The sequence below is a fragment of the Hyperolius riggenbachi genome, chromosome 6 (genome assembly GCF_040937935.1).
Source record: "Hyperolius riggenbachi isolate aHypRig1 chromosome 6, aHypRig1.pri, whole genome shotgun sequence".
Classification (NCBI taxonomy): domain Eukaryota; kingdom Metazoa; phylum Chordata; class Amphibia; order Anura; family Hyperoliidae; genus Hyperolius; species Hyperolius riggenbachi.
In genome coordinates this window covers 86871459-86893449 of record NC_090651.1, presented here as the reverse complement: position 1 = coordinate 86893449, position 21991 = coordinate 86871459, and the positions used below count along the sequence as shown (strand labels likewise).

At 42.5% G+C, this 21991-nt stretch overlaps 1 long non-coding RNA gene across 4 annotated transcripts in view; it reads right to left on the bottom strand.

Moving 5' to 3' along the window:
* Positions 1-3112: 3112 nt before the first annotated feature.
* LOC137520981 (uncharacterized) overlaps positions 3113-21991 on the bottom strand; it is a 156811-nt gene continuing 137932 nt past the window's right edge. For 3 of the 4 annotated variants that reach the window (XR_011021983.1, XR_011021981.1, XR_011021985.1), the window contains exon 7: positions 12006-12289. This is a non-coding gene — a long non-coding RNA (uncharacterized lncRNA). Of the gene's footprint in view, positions 3465-12005; positions 12290-21991 lie in introns of those variants that run through there. The other variant, XR_011021984.1, reaches the window with a different exon arrangement.

Below are 21991 nucleotides of genomic sequence, written 5' to 3'. Positions count from 1 at the left end.
TACTTAATTTTTTTTTATGTAACTACGTTAGCTGGTACAACTACATTACAGTTAGCCCCGCCCACATGACATCATGACCACGCCCAATTAAATTACCCCCGCCAAGCCCGGCCTGCCAGCCCTTGTGCCCCCTTTGAGCCCCCCCAAAAATCTGAAGCTGTAGCCGCCACTGCTTCCATGCAGTATGAGAGCCATACCTACACAGTCTATTCTATGGAGCTGAACTCCCCATCAGAAAAAAATCTTTGCAAGATGCTGCACACAAAGATGCTGTACAGACACAAAAGATCACTATCTGCAAAAAATCTGTTCCTGCCAAAGATCCGTTACTGCAAATGGCATTCATAGTCTATGATATCTGCAGATCTATTTATTTTCACGCATTCAAAAATGAAATTTTGTGTTATAAACACATACATGTGATTGATAGCTTTCAGCATGGCAATATAAATTCCATCAAAAATTCTGACATTAAAGGGGCGCTATGGTGAAAAATTGTAAAATTTAAAATATGTGTAAACATAGACAAAAAGAAGTATGTTTTTTCCAGAGTCACAAATTACTTTTTTCCTATGTTGCTGGCACTTACAGTAGGTACTAGAAATTTGACAGAAGCGACAAGGATTTCATCAATGATGCTGGCCAGCTTCCCTGCTCGCTACACAGTTTTTTGGCAGTTGGACAGAGCAACTGCCATTCACTAAGTGCTTTTGAAAATAAAAAAATCCCTGAGTATCCCCCATGAAGAGATGGACTAGTCCAAAACCTGTCGCTTCTGTCAGATTTCTACTACTTACTGTAAGTGCCAGCAACATAGGAGAAAAGTAATTTATAGCTCATTTTACTCTGGAAAAAATGTACTTCTTATTTGTTTATGTTTGCACATATTTTAAATTTTAAAATTTTTCACCATAGTGCCCCTTTAACCTCTTGACGACCAGCTAACGCCGATTGGCGTAATCTGGTCGTCTGCGGGTTACCATGGAAACGGCCGCTCGATGTCGGCAAAATGTACACAATCCCCGCTGTTTACATCATTTGGCGCTGCTGCCGTAAGGCATATTGGCGATCCCCGGCCTCTGATTGGCCGGGGATCGCCGGCATATGATAGGCTGAAGCCTATCCTTCAATGCGCAGGACGGAAATCCGTCCTGCGCAGCTCACAGGGAAAGGGAGAGGGAGGGAGCGGCGAGACGGCTGAGAACGCTGCGGAGGGGGGCTTTGAAGAGCCCCCCTGCTAAGCAAATGCAGCCGGCGGCGATAAGACCCCCCCAGTAGGACATCCCCCTAGTGTGGAAAAAAGGGGGGTAGTCTGATCGCCCTGCTGCACTCCTGATCGGTGCTGCGGGCTGTAGAGCCCACGCAGCACCGATCACTGTAATATCCCCTGGTCGGCAAGTGGTTAATGAGCGGAAAAATTATATTCAAATGAGTGCCATTGTGGTTGTGTCACAATAACACAATGATTCAGCAAATTTATGGCCCTTTTCCACTAGCAATCACAAATCACAAACACCAGCGATTGCTATTTTTCATTGATTTTGTTATGCGCTTGCGATTTTTCATTTGCATTGCATTATCTCTATTAAAATCGCTCCAGAAAGCAATTGCGATTTACAAATCAAACCACTATGGTGGTAAATACTTCTCATGATTTCTATGATAAAGTAGCAACCCTAGCGATTTAAAAATCACTACCGATTTTTATTCAGCTGTGTAGTGGAAAAAGGCCCTACACCCTGATTTTAAAGTAGACCTGAACTCAGAACTTCCTCTCTGCTCAAAGATAGAGACAAATAACTCTCATATTTGTTACAACACCTAACTTTTAGTAATGTTGTGGGTCTGTAGTCCGTTCCCCTGGTGTCTGTCCTTCTGCATGGATCTTGAACCACATTTGGTAATCCTCTGGCAGTCTTAGCTCTGTTAGACTATCATTAGACTGCATATAGGCATGATTGCGCCACGTACATTAGTTTATAGGCGCTTGGGCTGGACAGATCTAGACATCATCAACATAGCTCTAGTTTCAAGCAGAATTACAAATACAGGTGATCCCCAACTTACAAAACACCCGAAGATACGAACAGCCTGAAAAATGGGAACAAATAACTATCTATTTGCTTTGAAACTTTCACTCTAATGGTTTAATGTCTATTGCTTTACTGTCTTTAAAGTGACACTATAGTGAAAAAAACAACTTATGATATAATACATTGTACGTGTAGTACGTACAATGAATAGAACATTAGTAGCAAAGAAAAGAGTCTCACGCATCACATTGCATCATACTGTCACATTTGCAGTTTTAATACCACACTCTGGGCTTGATATCAGAGTTAACGCACCTTATCAGAGTTAGCATGCCTTATCAGAGTAGCATAGCGAGCGCTAGGAACTTATGCCTGATAATTGGCATTAACGAGAGCTCCACTCGTCCTGCCCTGAGCCCCTGTGGGTCCAATCACTTTAAAGGACATTATCCCCGCACTTTGATTGGCCCAATAGGCTGCCTGTCAAGTGATTGGGCCAATCAAAGTTCTATTTCTTAGCTGTACAACACATACAAGTCATTATCTCATAAGTTTGTTTTCACTTCAGATTCCCTTTAAGGGTGGAAAATCATTGCTTTTCCAGGACTTTGCTGATATGCTGCAGTTTAGTCATACCCCAATAATGATCACATGGCTCCCTTACATTGGGATCAGTCCTCATCATTTGACTCTGGTCGACATTCTGCCTTTTCCTGCTACTCCCTGCTCTCCAGGGAACGTAATGCAAGTTCTTTTCTTTTTTTTACGATGTATTACACATACGGTAGGTCACTGCTGTGATCTCTGCTACTCAGCACCATGGACAGCAGAAGTCTGTGAAGTGGTGTGTACAGATCTTCTATTGGAAGCTGTAAATCTCTGTCCAGGTCTAAAGTGGGCCTGCGATTATTTGCTGTCATTTGCTGTACAAGTTCTCTGAGTGTATGAGTGTTAAAAAACAAACAAGCTTTTTTTCCTTTCTCATTTTGTACATAAGAGACAGAACAAGTCAGTGATTATTATTGGTGGCAAACTTCATTTATTATTGTTGGCAAACTTCATTTAGAGGATTTGTCCCTTCTAGCTGCATTTCTGCGTGCAGGAAATGAAGGTTATCCACAGCATGTCATTGAGAGCTATAGGTGGGGAGGCTGAAGACCATCCATGTTATAATCAGCACTAAAGCTCTATAGAGTCTTTTTTCACTTTTTTTATGCCTAGTGAAGATATTTTCTAAATTCCTGTTGTGTGTCACCAGTGGCAGAAAGCAAATGTAATCTTTCCAGCAGGGACTCAGTTTTCATAAAATCCTAGCAGAGCTTCTAAAACTAGGACGTCTCAAGAGCGGTCCCTCTCCTTTGGAACTCTTTCCTCCGGCCTGTCCGTCATGCTCCAAGCCTGGAAACCTTCAAACGTACTCTGAAAGCACACCTATTCAAACAAGCCTATAATTTTATATAAAAAAGGGACACAGAGAGCCCAATATAGTGTAGTATGCAGTGGTAAGTGAAGGTGTGTGGAAAGAGTATGTGCTGTATACTCTCAAGTCAGGGTTACCGCATAGGCAACCACTACCAAGGAAGATGGGGAGATTAGACCTGTCCCCATTTAGGATTAAGAAGTCGCTCTCCGTCAATCGAGGGGAAAAAAAGGGTAACATCCCTCCACCAAGGGTGGATATGTATAATGTAGTATGGATACAGAGACGCCAAAAGGATAAACGTTTAGAAATGAGGAGGTAGTGGTGGACCAAGCGCCTCTATGCATACTACCACCTCATTTTTAAACGTTTTAGATCTTTTTATCCTTTTGGTGCCTCTGTATCCATACTACGCTATAATTTTCTATAGGTAACATTGGAAGTTTACTGCCTCATCTACTAACCCCTGTGTTTCCTTCCCTTTTGTTTCCACCCCACTACCCTCTACAGTGTAAGCTCTCAAGGGCAGGGACAGTGGCGGCTCCAGGATTTTTTGGTGGGGATGCTATGCAGGTGCTGGACCAATTTCTGGGGTAGCTGATGACCCGCAAAAAAATGGCTTTAAGAAAAAATGGGTTTGACCATGACCGGATGAGGGCGGAGCTAACTGTAATTTAGCGTGAACCCGGGGTGAGAGTGATATGGGGGCTGCCATATTTATTTCCTTTTAAACAATAATGGTTGCCTGGCAGCCCTACTGATCTATTTGGCTGCAGTAGTGAACTGAATTACACCAGAAACAAGCATGCAGCTAATCTTGTCAGTTCTGACAATATTGTCAGAAACCCCTGACCTGCTGCATGCTTGTTCAGGGTCTATGGTTAAAATATTTAGAGGCAGAGGACCAGCACGGCAGCCAGGCAACTGGTATTGCTTAAAAGGAGATAAATATGGCAGCCTCAATATTATTCTCACCTCCGGTTCCCTTTAAAAGTGCAACACAAAGACAGTTGGCCCAAGTTTTGGTGACCCTTTCCCCAGAAAATCCACATAATTGTGCAGGTTTTCTCAAGAAAATACACGTAATGTGAGCAGATTTGCCCAGAAAACACGTTCAATCATGTTGGCAGATTTGACCAGAAAACACATTCAATCATGTGGCAGATTTGACTAGAAAACATGTTCAATTATGTCGGCAGATTTGACTAGAAAATACGTGCAATCATGTGGCAGATTTGACCAGAAAATACATGCAATCATGTTAGCAGATTTGCCCAGAAAATACGTGCAATCATGTAGCAGATTTCACCAGAAAATACGTGCAATCATGAAGCAGATTTGACCAGAAAATACGTAGAATCACGTCGGCAGATTTGCCCAGAAAATACGTGCAATCATGTAGCAGATTTGCCCAGAAAATACGTGGAACCATGTCAGCAGATTTGCCCAGAAAATACGTGGAATCATGTCGGCAGAGTTGCCCAGAAAATACATGCAATCATGTTGGCAGATTTGCCCAGAAAATATGTGCAATAATGTCGGCAGATTTGCCCAGAAAAAATACGTGCAATCATGTAGCAGATTTGACCAGAAAATACGTGCAATCATGTAGCAGATTTGCCCAGAAAATACGTGGAATCACGTCGGCAGATTTGCCCAGAAAATACGTAGAATCATGTCGGCAGAGTTGCCCAGAAAATACGTGTAATCATGTTGGCAGATTTACCCCGAAAATACGTGGAATCATGTTGGCAGATTTGCCCAGAAAATACGTGGAATCATGTCGGCAGAGTTGCCCAGAAAATACATGGAATCATGTCGGCAGATTTGCCCAGAAAATACGTGGAATCATGTTGGCAGATTTGCCCAGAAAATATGTGCAATCATGTCGGCAGATTTGCCCCGAAAATACGTGTAATCATGTAGCAAATTTGACCAGAAAATACGTGCAATCATGTGGCAGACCTGGCCATAACATACACCTGCGGCTAATATAAATAAAAAAAAAAAAACATTTACTCACATGCAGCACTGCAGACCTCCTCCCGGCCTCCACCCACGATCCTCTGCGGAGTGCAGCCGGCAACTGTCTGAAACTCCCGCGCTGAGCTGGGCTACGGGAAAATGGCGCGCAAAGCCCTGCACTGCAGACTCAAAGTCTCCAGAGCAGGGCATCGGACGCCATTTTACCGTAGCCCTGCTCTGCTGCTGTTGGAGCTGCTGCTGTCAGTGAACTGACACGGCGTCTATTAGACGCCGAAAGTCCGTTCACGCTGGGGTTGCTTTGGGGGTGCTTGGAGAATTTTAGGGGGTGCTTCAGCACCCAAAGCACCCCCCTGGCGCCGCCAGTGGGCAGAGACCTTCTTGTAATGATCGCTGCTGCAGCAGGCATTGCTGGAAGTAGTAGTGCTGCAGCTCAGGTAGTTCTGATCTCTTTTCATGCAAGCTGCATAGCTTTGTCGGCCTTTCCCTGCTGTCAGCTTGTGACTGATTATCATTCACCTGTGTGGGAATCTGCATGTCTGCTCCCATTGGATGACCTCAGTATAAAGATCTGCTTCCTGCAGGGTTTCCTTGGGTTTTCATAGCTTCAGTGTAAGCCAGTCTTGCTGTCGCTTCAGCCCCGATCGTGTTTCTTGTTCTAAAGATACTTTGCTGGTTTTGCATCATATATTGGTTCATTGCCCATATATATGCATACCAGCACGTTTATTATTTTCCTTGTATTTGTGTTACGTTGATACATCAGTGTCGCTGATGTATACGTACACGAACTGTTTATATCCTGTGTGCAGTTAGTCAGCTTTCCAGCACGTTTTGGTAGGTTGCGCGTACCGTGACCACCCGTGCTGAGGTAGTTACCCTGCTCCTGGTTCTGTTTGTGGATTGCGTTCATCTCTGCGAAGAGATAACGAATCCTTCTGAATCCTGTTCTGTTACCGTTTGTGGATTGCGTTCATCTCTGCGCAGAGATAGCGAATCCTTCTGAGTCCAGTTCCCTGTATTACTCCAGTCCTAGTCAGCGTTCCTGCTTATGTCATATATCGGTTCATTGCCGATATATACATATGTTAGTCAGACGTTACAAATAGTTTCATTGATAGCTGTAATTGTAATACGCTAGGAATACATACTTATTGTATATTTGTCTGTGTTACGTTCATCTATCTTGATCCTGCTATTTCCTGACTATCCTGTCCTGTCTTTGTGAGGCACGCCATCGCCGCAACGCATTGGCTGCCTCATTCCAGTCTGTGTTATTGTGGACGCTTGCTGTCACTAAGTAGTGGCTAGTTTAGCAAGCGTTCATTCTGTTTACCTGTCCTGATCTCCTCAGTTCTGGTTTATGCGCTCAGCGCTACTTTGCGCTGAGACGTTATAACGAAAGCATTGTTTGTGGCTGTCAGATCTGCACCGGCTCTGTGCGCCACAATCTCCTATTGGAGTCAGTCCTCCCCTCCACTATACTAGGGATAGCCTGTTTCCTTGTGCTAGTGTGTGTACCTCCTCCACGTCAGCTCATGCGTTGCATGCTGACTGTGGAGAATACACCACCAAGCCTTACATTATGAAAACCCCATTACCAATCCCCATCGTGGGGGGGATTCCCAGAAAGTATGACACTGTTAATTATGGTTCCTGTTCCTTTAAGAAATTTGAAGAACTTAGCTCTGAAACAGAAAATGAGTTTTTCTCTGAATGTGCCAGGTTCCTGGCCAATCCTGATCTCCAAGCGACTCCTGTTTCAACCTGGGCACTCCAACTAAGTTATATTTTGTTTAAAGGGGAATTATTCCAGTGGGCATTTGATGTTCTCAATCATTCCGATTTGAAAGAGAGACCGCTGGAATTTCTAGCGTTTGTGATCCATAACTGGTTGCGCATAGATCCATTGCCTTTTCCTCTTAATGAACTCCTGGCAGCAGGCCAATCAGCTACTCCTTCAATTGCTTGCAAAAATGTTCAGCAAGCAGAAAGTGTTACTGATAATTTTCCTGCAGCCTTGAATAAATCACCAAAAACAGCAGGGTCTAAGGCAAAACGCAAACGTTCTAAGAAACGTGTCCGATCTGCAGAGTCGTTATCCTTAGCGACTGAGACCTATAATGAGATTCTGCCATTAACAGATAATGAAATGCAATTGTCTTTCAGGGGAGTTAAATGGACTTATGAAACTACTAATGAACTTTCCTCCCTGGCTAGGGAAAATAAAGATTTTTGTTTAAAAGAATTATCTGAGTATGATTATGAGGAGATATTACAGAGTATTGAACAAATCAACTTATTTGTGAAGCAAGGAACGTTTGCATACACTACAGTTCAGCACTTGCTACAGGTATTGGAGATTCTTAGGAATAAGGAATCTGCCAATCACCTGCTAATTAACCCAATATATGTCCCTGCTACAATCATATCTGCAAACCATGATCTGCCTGTTAAGTATGCTTGGAATCCTCCATTTGAGAAAGGAGAGATGGAAGCTCTGGTCAATGAATGGAAGAATGATTCAAGTTCATTTTGTCAATTTTACAGTGCAAAAAGTGAATTAGTATTGAATGCATGCATTAAGTCTGCCTATAACCTAATAAAAACTGGTGTGTGTGGGTATGACTTTGTGGCTCCATTGATTGATGTGTGGGAACTGATTTTGGATGATTTTTATGTGACTCCGAATTCGCAAATTTGGCGTTCTGACCCGCCTGCTTCAGCACCTTTGGCTGATTCAGCAGGTGATTCGGAGCTCTTCTTGTGTGAAATTGAAGTTCCTGCAATTCCACCCTGTACCATGGATAACTCAGTGTTACTTACCAGTAAAACAGAAGCCACTGATACATTCTTAACCTTGCCCTGCGCAAATTTCTCAGCAGAGAATCCAGAGGTCCTGCTGACTTCCGAGTCCAGCCTAGCCAGTACTCATGACTCTTTGTTCAGTGAAACAGACACCAGAAAAATCTTGCCTGCCTCTGCAAACACTTCTGCAGAAATTACCTGTGTTAATAAAGTCCTGTCTGATCCAGCAGATGCCAATAGATGCACTACATCAGTTTCCGAGTCCCAGCAATCCTGTCTAGAAACCTCAGAACCCCAGCATCTGAATTTTCCAATTTTACAAATGAATGGTGATTCAGATGCGCAAACATTGTGTCTTGATCTTCCTGTTTCTACACCTTGCTCTAGTTTCATGAATAGCTCAGAGCATCTGCTATGTGAACCTGAAATCGCAGAATTATTACCTTGTTCAGAAAATGTTCCAGTAAATTTGCCCTGTACCATGAATTGTGCAGTAGATCTCTCCAATGAAACTCAGGTCACAGAATTATTATGCTGTCCAGCAGGTGCTTCCATGGTTTTGCCCTGCAATATGGACTGTTCAGTGATCCTGTCCAGTGAAGCTGTGGTCGCAGAGTCTTATGCTTCACCCAGTACTTTGGATACTTCAAACCCTCTAGCAGAGGAGTCTGAGGCACTGCTTACCTCAGTTGGTGTTGCAGTAATATTCACTTGTCTAGCAGCTGTTTTGGAATTACAGTCTGCCCTAATAAAACTTGATGAATTTCTGCCCAGCAAAGCAGAAGCCATTGAAATATTGTCCTCGTCAGCAAGTGTGTTAGATACCTTGCCCTGTACACAGTCTGATTTAACCAATGTTGTTGAGTCCCTCTCCAGTGTTGTAACAGCCGAGGAACTCCAGCCCTGTCCTCTGAATGTTTCAGAAGTCTTGCCCTGCAACATGGATAATTCTGATTCTCTGGTCAAAATATTAGAAATCTCAGAATTTCAGTCCGGTCTGATGAGTGTTCCTGAAACCCAGCCCTGTATCCTGAAAGATTCTGGTTCTCTGGCCGCTGTGGCAGAGGTTCCAGAGTCCCCTTCCTGTCCAGGGAATTCCTCAGTTTTGCCTAGTCCAGTGGGGGCTGCTGCAATACTGACTTGTTCTGCAGCACCTCATGAGCTCCAATCCAGTGTATTAGATGAGTCTCTGTCCAGTCCAGAGGTAGTTGTGGAGTCCCTATCTGGTTCAGTGCATACATCAGAAGATTTGTCCTGTCTTGTTAGTGCCCCTGAATCTGATTTGTTACTGACTTTGCTGGAATCAGCGACATCTAAGTCTGATCCTGCATTCTCGTGTAAAAGTCCAGTAGTTGCGAAGTCTAGTCATGATGATTTTTTTTGGGCCAGTCCTGGTTTTGGTCCTGTCTTGGCTGACCCTGAGGCTCACAGTTCCTTGACATGCCCAGAGGTTTCTCTTGTGCCAGTGTGCCCAGATGTTCTTTGTGTGCCAGAATGCCCAAGTGTGTCTAAGGTGTTAGCGTGCTCTGATGCTTCCTTAGTGGGAACATGTTCTGATGTTGCCAGTCTGCCTGCATGCCCAGAGATGGTTCTGGTCCCTGAAAGCCCTGATCTTGATGTTTGTCCTTGTGGCCCTGACTCGGGAATTGCCCTAGGTTCCATAGGGGTTCTTGATAGTTCTTCATGTGAGCCTAAGGGGCGTTCTGACCTATGGGGATCTCTTTGGAGCTTCAAGGTTTTCTGGGAGGTCTCTGAGAAAACTTGTCCTGGTGCCTTGGACTGTTTCAACAGTGGGTTTTGTGTTGGTAAAGACAGTCCCGGTGGGCATTGCAAAGGCTTTGGCGTTTTTGAATGGTTCCTGGAAGGCGGTGGGTATCGCTCAGGGAGTTTCGGAGGGCTTTCTTCTGGAAATCATGGTTCTGATGGGTGTCACACTGGGGCTTGTAGTACTGATGGGCATGGTTCTGTAGGTTCTGGTTCTGATGGGTCCAGTCTTGTGGGGACTGATTATGGAATTCGGTCTTGCCAGGCTGTCCCGGTCATCATGAATTATCAGTCAGACTGTTTTGTTGAAAATCAGGGTTCAGTAAATTCCGGAAAAATAATGTGGGACTCCTTTAAATGTGTTATAAGGGGTTCCTTAATAGCAATAGCAAGTAAAATTAAAAAACAAAAAACTAAGCTGTTAGATAATTTAATGGATGAACTCAAAACAGCGGAAGCCACACATAAGGAAAATCCTGAGCAGGATAATTTTTTGAAAGTTAATTCAATTAGGCATAGGATAAATAAAATATTAAATGAAAAATGTAGTAAAGAATATAAAAAACTCAAAAAAGATTTTGTCATAAACTGTAACAAACCAGGAAAATGTATGGCCAAGCTATCAAAAAAAAAGACAACAGCCCAATTCATAGAAAAAATACAGAATAATTCCGGTCAATTAAGCTACAGCACGCAAGAAATAGGACAAGTATTTGGGAAATATTATGCAGAGCTATATAGTATAAAGCAGGAAATGCCAGTTGATAATATGAACAGGTATCTCACACAAGTAAATTTACCAAAAATTACAGTCGAGAATAAAGATACGCTGGATGCCCCGGTAACAGAAATAGAGTTTAAAGAGGCAGTAAATTTGCTTAAAATCGGTAAGAGTCCGGGTCCCGACGGCTTCACCTCGGAGTTCTATAAAGCATTCATAGAGGAGATAGCACCTGACTATTGTTTAATGATTAATAATCTGGATGAAAGTGAGACCTTTTCTAGAGAATCAAATCAGGCCACAATCACCCTAATACATAAAGAAGGTAAAGATCCCCTACAGTGTAGCAACTATCGTCCCATTTCGGTAATTAATATTGATGTTAAAATATATTCAAAAATTCTAACATTAAGACTGGAAAAGGTGTTAGATCAGCTACTGGGGAAGGAGCAGATGGGTTTTAGAAAATCGGGCAGACTATCGGACAATATTTCTTCAGCAATAAACTTTATATATAACGCAAAAATTCGTAATGAAGATGCCATCTTAGCGGCCATTGACGCTGAAAAGGCGTTTGACCGTATTTCAAGACCATTTATCTACACAACTTTAGAACACTATGGTATCGGTCCCATCTTTATCAAACGAATCAAAAATCTATATTTAAACCAAACAGCCAGAGTAAAAATCAACGGTACCTTGACACACTCCTTCCCTTTGGGGAACGGCGTGAGGCAGGGATGTCCAATCTCCCCGCTAATATTCAATTTAGGCATAGAAGTGTTAATGCGCATGATCCATTCTGACAGGGAGATATCTGGGTGGCATATAGGTAACTATGAAAGTAAACTACTAGCATACGTGGACGACCTTCTTTTGACATTAACCAATCCCCTGACCTCTTTCGAAGAAGCAAATAAAATAATAACTGAATTTTCCAAATACTCGAACTATAAAGTAAACAATTCTAAAACTACAGTATTAAACATAAAAAGTCCCGCCGAAATATTGAGTACCCTACAACTAAGGTATGGCATTCATTATACCAATTCTCATATTAAATATCTTGTATCAACTTATGTAGTGATTTCAATGATCTATTCAAACATAATTATACACCAGTGCAAAAAGATTGTGAGAAGATACTGAGTAAAATGAAAAATGCCCAATTTAATACAATTGGGAAAATCAACTTTATAAAAATGAAAATTCTTCCTAAAATAATATTTACAGTACAAAATTTGCCAATAAACATCCAAAGGAATTGGTATAATGTCTGGAACAATATATTTCAAAATTTCATATGGAGAACACCAAACCGCAGAATTTCATATAAGATAATAAGCAGGCATAAGAAATTGGGAGGAATGGGGGCACCAAATATTAAACGATATGCCCAATGTTTCCAATTGCAAAGAATCTTAGATCTCAGGATATGCGACCCGAAGAGATTCTGGACAACATATGAAAGAAGTCTGTTTAATTACGATATGTTGGATTCATGGCACCAGCACACGGTAGCAAAACTCCTCCCTTCTATCAGCCATCCATTATTAGCACCTGCAATTAAAACCCACATGGAAGTTATAAGATCTATGTCAAAGAGCAATAAAATATCATTACTAACCACTCTACGCAATAACCCAGATTTTCAACCTGGCTTAACTTCAGGGTGGCTCAAGGAATGTGGGCTCCCTCGAGATGTTAGAATCCTAGACTTGGTTGGCCACAGAGATTCCACATTGAGGGAGATCTATAACATGGTCAGAATGGATAAGGGGCTGTGGAGCTTCCAGGTCAGGAGCTACCTTTCCAAACATAAGGATAATATAAGTAAAACCATAAATATTTATGAAAAGTGTTTTCTTCATTCGAGGGTGGGGAAGGGAATGACAGCAAATTTATATTTTTTTCTTGACAGTTGTCAAACTGATCCTCTACCTAAGTTCTGTAGAAGCTGGGAACAAGACCTAAATCATATCCAAAACTTGGATTGGGGAGCAGTATTCCAGGAAATTTGGACCCCCAGCTATACCTCATTTCAACTTGTTAATTATAAACTCATGACGAGATGGTACTTCACACCCTCTAAGATGGCTAAATTTAAAGGCGGAAATGGGAACTGTTGGAGATGTCTTACCGCGTTTGGTTCATATATGCATATGTGGTGGTCGTGCCCGGTTATACAGAACTTTTGGAGAGAGATAGGAGATTTCATTAAACTTCCTTCCCCTTTTCATCCCAGTACCGCTCTGTTGAGTTGCATGGAACCTGACCGCTTTAGACATGCAAATAAACTAGTAATCCCTGCAGCAATTGTGGCCAGGAAACTTATAGCAAAATCCTGGAAGAACCCCGAAGCTCCCAGTATGGAAGAGTGGATATGGATGATGTCAGATTTTTTGCAAGGTGGCGAGGGCAGTGTAGAAGATGCTGGCACCAACAAACAAATGGAGGAATGGAAAATTGCATGGGAAAAAATAAGTAACATATAATATGTAGTTAAGTATTTGAAGTGGAGGGGATGAGGAGAAAAGAACCAAATAACCACTATATTACCAACTGAAATTGTAAGGATAAATGGATGGATGAATGTGCAGATGCATGGATATATGTTGAAGTATAGAAGGCACTTATATGAATGTGTATGAAAGGTGAAATATGAGTAATTGCTTTGCTTCTCAGCTTAGATATGTGACCTGTTTGTGCATGAGGCCTGTCCCCTCCATTGGCTTGGTCCGGCCCTGATGGCTCATGCATGGAGGGCATGCCCATAAAATAAGTGGGTGGTCGGAAAGGGATATTAACCACTTAATGTTAAGATGGGTAGGTAGAGTTTGTTTTTTGCTGGTGTTTGTGTTTTTTTTGTTTTTTCTTACTTTCTTTTTTCTCTTTCTTACTATAATTAGTTTGACCTGAGCCACTGGTGGAATATTTGATATATTGTAGTGATGATGGAGTGAGGGAGGGGGGGAGGAGAGGAAAGAAAATCAAACTATGATGCAGACCTGAGACCCACGTATGATGGCTTCACAGCTGTCACATGGTCATATCTGGGTCACATACCGGCTGAGTTTGGAAAAAAAAAAAAAAGACTGGAATCCGCTTTTAAGGGCGGGGGGGGGGGGGGTACTGTAATGATCGCTGCTGCAGCAGGCATTGCTGGAAGTAGTAGTGCTGCAGCTCAGGTAGTTCTGATCTCTTTTCATGCAAGCTGCATAGCTTTGTCGGCCTTTCCCTGCTGTCAACTTGTGACTGAATATCATTCACCTGTGTGGGAATCTGCATGTCTGCTCCCATTGGATGACCTCAGTATAAAGATCTGCTTCCTGCAGGGTTTCCTTGGGTTTTCATAGCTTCAGTGTAAGCCAGTCTTGCTGTCGCTTCAGCCCCGATCGTGTTTCTTGTTCTAAAGATACTTTGCTGGTTTTGCATCATATATTGGTTCATTGCCCATATATATGCATACCAGCACGTTTATTATTTTCCTTGTATTTGTGTTACGTTGATACATCAGTGTCGCTGATGTATACGTACACGAACTGTTTATATCCTGTGTGCAGTTAGTCAGCTTTCCAGCACGTTTTGGTAGGTTGCGCGTACCGTGACCACCCGTGCTGAGGTAGTTACCCTGCTCCTGGTTCTGTTTGTGAATTGCGTTCATCTCTGCGAAGAGATAACGAATCCTTCTGAATCCTGTTCTGTTACCGTTTGTGGATTGCGTTCATCTCTGCGAAGAGATAGCGAATCCTTCTGAGTCCTGTTCCCTGTATTACTCCAGTCCTAGTCAGCGTTCCTGCTTATGTCATATATCGGTTCATTGCCGATATATACATATGTTAGTCAGACGTTACAAATAGTTTCATTGATAGCTGTAATTGTAATACGCTAGGAATACATACTTATTGTATATTTGTCTGTGTTACGTTCATCTATCTTGATCCTGCTATTTCCTGACTATCCTGTACTGTCTTTGTGAGGCACGCCATCGCCGCAACGCATTGGCTGCCTCATTCCAGTCTGTGTTATTGTGGACGCTTGCTGTCACTAAGTAGTGGCTAGTTTAGCAAGCGTTCATTCTGTTTACCTGTCCTGATCTCCTCAGTTCTGGTTTATGCGCTCAGCGCTACTTTGCGCTGAGACGTTATAACGAAAGCATTGTTTGTGGCTGTCAGATCTGCACCGGCTCTGTGCGCCACAATCTCCTATTGGAGTCAGTCCTCCCCTCCACTATACTAGGGATAGCCTGTTTCCTTGTGCTAGTGTGTGTACCTCCTCCACGTCAGCTCATGCGTTGCATGCTGACTGTGGAGAATACACCACCAAGCCTTACACTTCTCCTGTTTCATATTTTACTTTAATTTATCATATGAACGTGTACCAATTTTTAATGATATCTCAATCCACACATTTACTCCAAAACAATTGTCGGATAATATGTGGAATATTGCACAATAAATGTGCGCTGCATCATAATCAAGACTGGTTTACTGATGTACTCTACAGTTATACAGAAGCTAATTTGGGCACCGGCGGAGCCCAAATTGCTTAAAAACTGTAGTTTGTCTGCCAGCAACAGCTGGCAGCCGAATTACATCTTTCCCCACTATCCACTGTGGCCTGGAGGGGGAATAGTACCATAATTAACGCCGCTGGGACTTGTTCAGGACAACAGTAAGCTGTTTAACGGCTTCATCCTGCGCCCAAATTTGTCAGCGACGTTGTTACATTTATCCGGAATGTGAAAACTGGGGGGCCCCACCAAAGTTTTACTGCGGGGCAGGGGGCTTGATTTGTAATTAAATCTCTGTACTTAAGATTTATGAAACAATGTGAATGCTGGGGAAGAGTCTGGTTCTATGAAGGATAGGACAGCTATTTCTGAGCACCATGTTTAATACATCAGTTAAACTATACTTTCCTATTATGGAATATATAGTTGGTGCATTCAATTCAATTCAATTCACTTTATTGTCATTGTTTAACACAACAAATATTCAGAAAAAGAAAGCCCATATAACTAGCACCACTTAAATATAACATCGTTAATTAAAAAAAAATATATATGTATATATGACAACTACAAAAAACCTTTTGCATATTGGAGTGTCAAAAACATTCATAAAAACAATTAAAACCGACCATGTGGTCGCATACGGTAACAGCTGCAAACAATCATGTCCATATAAGTGATAGAAATGAGGTTATAAAACCACTATATGAATCACAAAAAGTAGCTATATATAAACACCCCAGTGTGCGTCTAAATAGAGCACACTCAAGGTTGAACCCGGGTTCAGTAAAGTGCAAAACATACATGTAAACGCATACACATCAATACATATACTGTATATGATAGTGTGCAATTATCAATAATACAACATATATTAGGTGCAAAAAAAGAGCAAGAGACTGCTAAATACACAATACCTAGGAGCAGCCTATACCTGGAGTGCACAGAGAGAAGAGAAGTGCAAAGTATGAAGGAGAGATACTTAGCCCGGGAAGACCAGGGAGGCTAGGACAGTGCAGCTGAAGATATAAGGGAGTCCCTTCAAGACAGTCCCGCAAGCTCAGCGGGCGTCACCCCGTTTTGGAAGGAGAGGGATACCATCTATGGTATCCCTCTCCTCTCCTTCCAAAGCGGGGTGACGCACCTAATATATGTTGTATTATTGATAATTGCACACTATCATATATATGTATTGATGTGTATGTGTTTACATGTATGTTTTGCACTTTACTGAACCCGGGTTCAACCTTGAGTGTGCTCTATTTAGACGCACACTGGGGTGTTTATTTGGGCATATATTGCTACTTTTTGTAATTCATATAGTGATTTTATAACCTCATTTCTATCACTTATATGGACATGATTGTTTGCAGCTGTTACCATATGCGACCACATGGTCGGTTTTAATTGTTTTTATGAATGTTTTTGACACGCCAATATGCAAAAGGTTTTTTGTAGTTGTCATATATACATATATATTTTTTTGAATAAACGATGTTATATTTAAGTGGTGCTAGTTATATGGGCTTTCTTTTTCTGAATATTTGTATCTTGCTTTTTTGAGCCCTGGCACACTTCTTTCCAAGTGTTGCGGACACAACATTGCTTTTCCCCCCCATTGTGTAACACAACGAAATTACTTTTCATGACAACCCCACGGTGCATATAGGGAACATTGTGATAGTGACAAGGAAGAGAAGAAATTATACAAGTATACCAGGTATTACAGATGTTTAAACAATTTGTACACAGTGTTAATTATTTCAGAGAGGATTCAGAGTTCATCAAGTTTATGGCGGATGGGAAAAAGCTGTCTTTCAGTCTGTTTGTGTGTGTGCGGATTGATCTAAAATGTTTACCTGATGGAAGGAGCTTAAACAAGGCATTTCCAGGGTGAGTGTTGTCCTTGATTATGTTTTTGGCCCTTATCACGCTGCGAGTATTATACAAAAGTTCCAGTGATGGTAGTTCAGTGCCAATAATGGCTTCTGCTGTTTTAACAACTCGCTGCAGGGCTTCTCTAGTAGCCTTCGTGCAGCTGTTGTACCAGGCCGTCATGCAATTGGTCAGAACGCTTTCTATAGTGCATCTGTAGAAATTAACCAGCAGCTTCTGTGGGAGGTTAGCTCCTTAGTTTTCTCAGAAAGTAGAGGTGTTGTTGTGCTTTGCCAGTTAGAGTTAAAATCATTGCCAACCCAGGACAGGTTCTCTGCTATGGTGACTCCCAAAAATTTTAAGCTGGAAATTCTCTCCACAGCCTCTGCATTGATCATTAGCGGTAGGTGAGTGGTCTTTTTGGTGGTCCTATTATTATTATTATTATTATTTATTGTATTTATAAAGCGCCAACATATTACGCAGCGCTGCACAATAGATAAATGGGTTAACATACAGGTAGAACATACGGAAACTCACAACAAAACAAGATCATGCAAATGATTTGATAACAATACAGTGTCATAGGTCAAGATAGAGACTGTTCGAGTCTACAAGAAGGGTGGTTGTGAGTAAGATTGCATAATCAAGATGGATACATTAGGGAGGATGGCCCTGCCAGAGGCTTACAATCTAAAGGGTGGGGTGGAGACAATAGGTGCGTCTTTTGAGAGGGGGTCTAACAGAACATATTATGATACTGGTGTAGGGGGGTATGCGAGCGTGAAGAGGTGAGTCTTGAGAGCTTGTTTGAAGGTATTAAAGGTGGGGGCGAGTCTGACGGCTGGTGGGAGAGAGTTCCAGAGAGTAGGGGCAGCCCTGGTGAAGTCCTGCAATCGTGCATGTGACTGAGTTATGCGTGGTGCGACTAGGCGCAGGTCATTGGAGGATCGGAGGGGGCGGGCTGGTATGTGCCTGTGGACCAGATCAGAGATGTAGGTCGGGCAGGTCTTGTGCACTGATTTGTAGGCCAAGCACAGGATTTTGAAATTGATCCTAAAGCTGATGGGGAGCCAGTGTAGTGCTTTACAGAGCGGAGTTGTAGAGGCACTGCGGTGAGAAGAATGTATCAGTCTGGCTGCCGCATTCATTACCAATTTAAGTGGGTCAGTACGGTTAGAGGGGAGGCCAGAATAATTTCTTTGGTCTCCCCATGTAAGTCACTGAATAGGAATCTCTCTTATTTCACAACCTCAGTAGGCAAAACAGCCAGAATGGAATTTCCACTTTGGGATGGATTTGGATGCCTGACTGTCTCAATGCATGAAGGGATCTTAACTAAGTGTATTGTCTGATTTTAGTTATGTTGTTGCGCTCCTGGGGCCATATGCAATTCGAGGAGATAAGAAGCTGAAAACATGCGAGCTTCTTATCTCCTCACATCGCTCAGGATTTACCGGCAAATTCAATTGCCAGTTTCACCTGAGCGATGTCCTTGCGTAAAGGAGCATAACTCAGGCGAATACTAGGTATTCGCCGAGCGATGCTCCTGTGTGGCCAGCGATGTGGAGCGAGGCATTTGTGGCGTGGAGCTGTCCTTCAGCACTACAACACTGCTGCCTCGCTCCCGGGAAGATGCGCGTGCATCGTCGCAAGAGCCAGCGCAACGTTGCAAGGCTCATACCCGCCGCCTTCTGCCGCTCATATCTACCGCGGGACCTTCAGAAGATACATAGCTCCATCGTTCCGGCTCGCCGCATGTCCCATGCCGCTCCTCCGCTCATCTCTGTGACTGTGAGTATTTTTGGAGCCGGCAAAGCATCTTTGAGTCTCCCGCCGGGGCTCCCCATTCCTCCACTAGGTGGCCCAATGAGAATCATCCTGATTCTAATTGGACCAATAAGAATCAGGATGATTCTCTTTGGGCCACCTAGTGGACGAATGGGGAGCCCCGGTGGGATACTCAAAGATGCTTTGCCGGCTCCAAGAATACTCACTGTCACAGAGATGAGCGGAGGAGCGGCGTGGGACATGCGGCGAGACGGGAACGATGGAGGTATGTTTTATTGTTACATTTTAAATAGCTAAGGAGTCAAAGCTGACTCCTTTACCTATTTAAATCACTGGCATCTGGGGTTTCCTTAGTAAACGAGGCTCCCAGATGCCAAAATCAGCCCGCTGACAGCAGCGATAGGTCTTTTCGCCTGCTCAGAGCAGGTGAAAAGTTAGCACCTATGTTTGCCAGGAAGCATCGCTTCCCGGAGGGTGCAAAATGCAATTGCATAGGGGGAAAGGAACTTGCTGGGCAATTATATCGCCCAAGCGAGTTCTTTTCCGCCCTGGGGGGTGTTAAATGCAATTGCATTAGGCGACCTTGCTGACGCCTAATTTAAGAACTCGCCAGCACTTAGTGCTGGCGAGTTTGGTAATTGCATAGGGCCCCCGGGGTCATTTGCAATTAACTTTTTCTTCTGATTTTTCTCCTAGGACATAATTTTCCATCTTTGAATTAGAATAAGTTTTCAGCACTTTGCAATGAAAAAAGTACCAAAAAGTAGGAGAAAAATTACTATCAAATTTATTCTGAGTGTTTTTTTTTTTTTTTTTTGCTTGCTGGTGGTTTAAAAGGCATTTTATCAACAAGTTTGAAAATATCACCTAGGAGAAAACTGAGGAGAAAACAATAATTGCATATGGGCCCAGGATTTGTTATGCACCCTGACATTTTCCCCCTTCCTCTCGAGTAGTTAGGTTCATTTTCTATGGGCAGACTCACTGCATGTGTATATCCTAATTGTCCCTTTTTTAGAGAGACAGACCTAGTGGGGGCGTGACTAGGGCAAGTCTTAAAGGGATAGTTAAGTCGAAAAATAAAATGAGTTGAACTTACCGGGGGCTCCTTGCAGCCCCTGGAGTCCCTTTGTGCCCACGACGCTGGTCCTAGTTCCTCCAGCTAGCAGTGGTGATTCCCGTGAAGTTTGTCGGTCGCCACCAGTCGGTGGTTACTGGGCATGCGCAGATTGCTCCCGGCCCGGGGAGCACGATGAGGAGGCATGTGGTCTACCAGCTTTGTAGGGGTTGCCACTGCTGGCCGGAGGGAATTGGACCTGCGTCGTGGGCACAGGAGGACTCCAGGGGGTTGCAAGGAGCTCCAGGTAAGATCAACTAATTTATTTTTAATCCGACTTCAGATTTCCTTTAAAGGTGTGCCTCTTTGTTATCTTAAAATGCTGGGAGGTATGATACAGTATATATATATATATATATATATATATATATATATATATATAGTAAATTTATACTATATATATATATATATATATATATATATATATATATATATATAATATATATATATATATATATATATACTATATACTATATATATATATATATATATATATATATATATATATATATATATATATATATATATATGTATATATACAGTGGTGTGAAAAACTATTTGCCCCCTTCCTGATTTCTTATTCTTTTGCATGTTTGTCACACTTAAATGTTTCTGCTCATCAAAAACCGCTAACTATTAGTCAAAGATAACATAATTGAACACAAAATGCAGTTTTAAATGATGGTTTTTATTATTTAGTGCGAAAAAAAACCTCAAAACCTACATGGCCCTGTGTGAAAAAGTGATTGCCCCCCTTGTTAAAAAATAACTTAACTGTGGTTTACCGCACCTGAGTTCAATTTCTGTAGTCACCCCCAGGCCTAATTACTGCCACACCTGTTTCAATCAAGAAATCACTTAAATAGGAGCTATCTGACACAGAGATGTAGACCAAAAGCACCTCAAAAGCTAGACATCATGCCAAGATCCAAAGAAATTCAAGAACAAATGAGAACAAAAGTACTGTAATTGAGATCTATCAGTCTGGTAAAGGTTATAAAGCCATTTCTAAAGCTTTGGGACTCCAGCGAACCACAGTGAGAGCCATTATCCACAAATGGCAAAAACATGGAACAGTGAAGAACCTTCCCAGGAGTGGCCAGCCGACCAAAATTACCCCAAGAGCGCGGAGAAAACTCATCCGAGAGGCCGCAAAAGACCCCAGGACAACATCTAAAGAGCTGCAGGCCTCACTTGCCTCAATTAAGGTCAGTGTTCACGACTCCACCATAAGAAAGAGACTGGGCAAAAACGGCCTGCATGGCAGATATCCAAGGCACAAACCACTTTTAAGCAAAAAGAACATTAAGACTTGTCTCAATTTTGCTAAAAAACATCTCAATGATTGCCAAGGCTTTTTGGAAAATACCTTGTGGACCGACGAGACAAAAGTTGAACTTTTTGGAAGGTGCGTGTCCCATTACATCTGGCGTAGAAGTAACACAGCATTTCAGCAAAAGAACATGATACCAACAGTAAAATATGGTGGTGGTAGTGTGATGGTCTGGGGTTGTTTTGCTGCTTCAGGACCTGGAAGGCTTGCTGTGATAGATGGAACCATGAATTCTACTGTCTACCAAAAAATCTTGAAGGAGAATGTCCAGTCATCTGTTCGTCAACTCAAGCTGAAGCGATCTTGGGTGCTGCAGCAGGACAATGATCCAAAACACACCAGCAAATCCACCTCTGAATGGCTGAAGAAAAACAAAATGAAGACTTTGGAGTGGCCTAGTCAAAGTCCTGACCTGAATTCTATTGAGATGTTGTGGCATGACCTTAAAAAGGTGGTTCATGCTAGAAAACCCTCAAATAAAGCTGAATTACAACAATTCTGCAAAGATGAGTGGGCCAAAATTCCTCCAGAGCGCTGTAAAAGACTTGTTGCACGGTATCGCAAACGCTTGATTGCAGTTATTGCTGCTAAGGGTGGCCCAACCAGTTATTAGGTTCAGGGGGCAATTTCTTT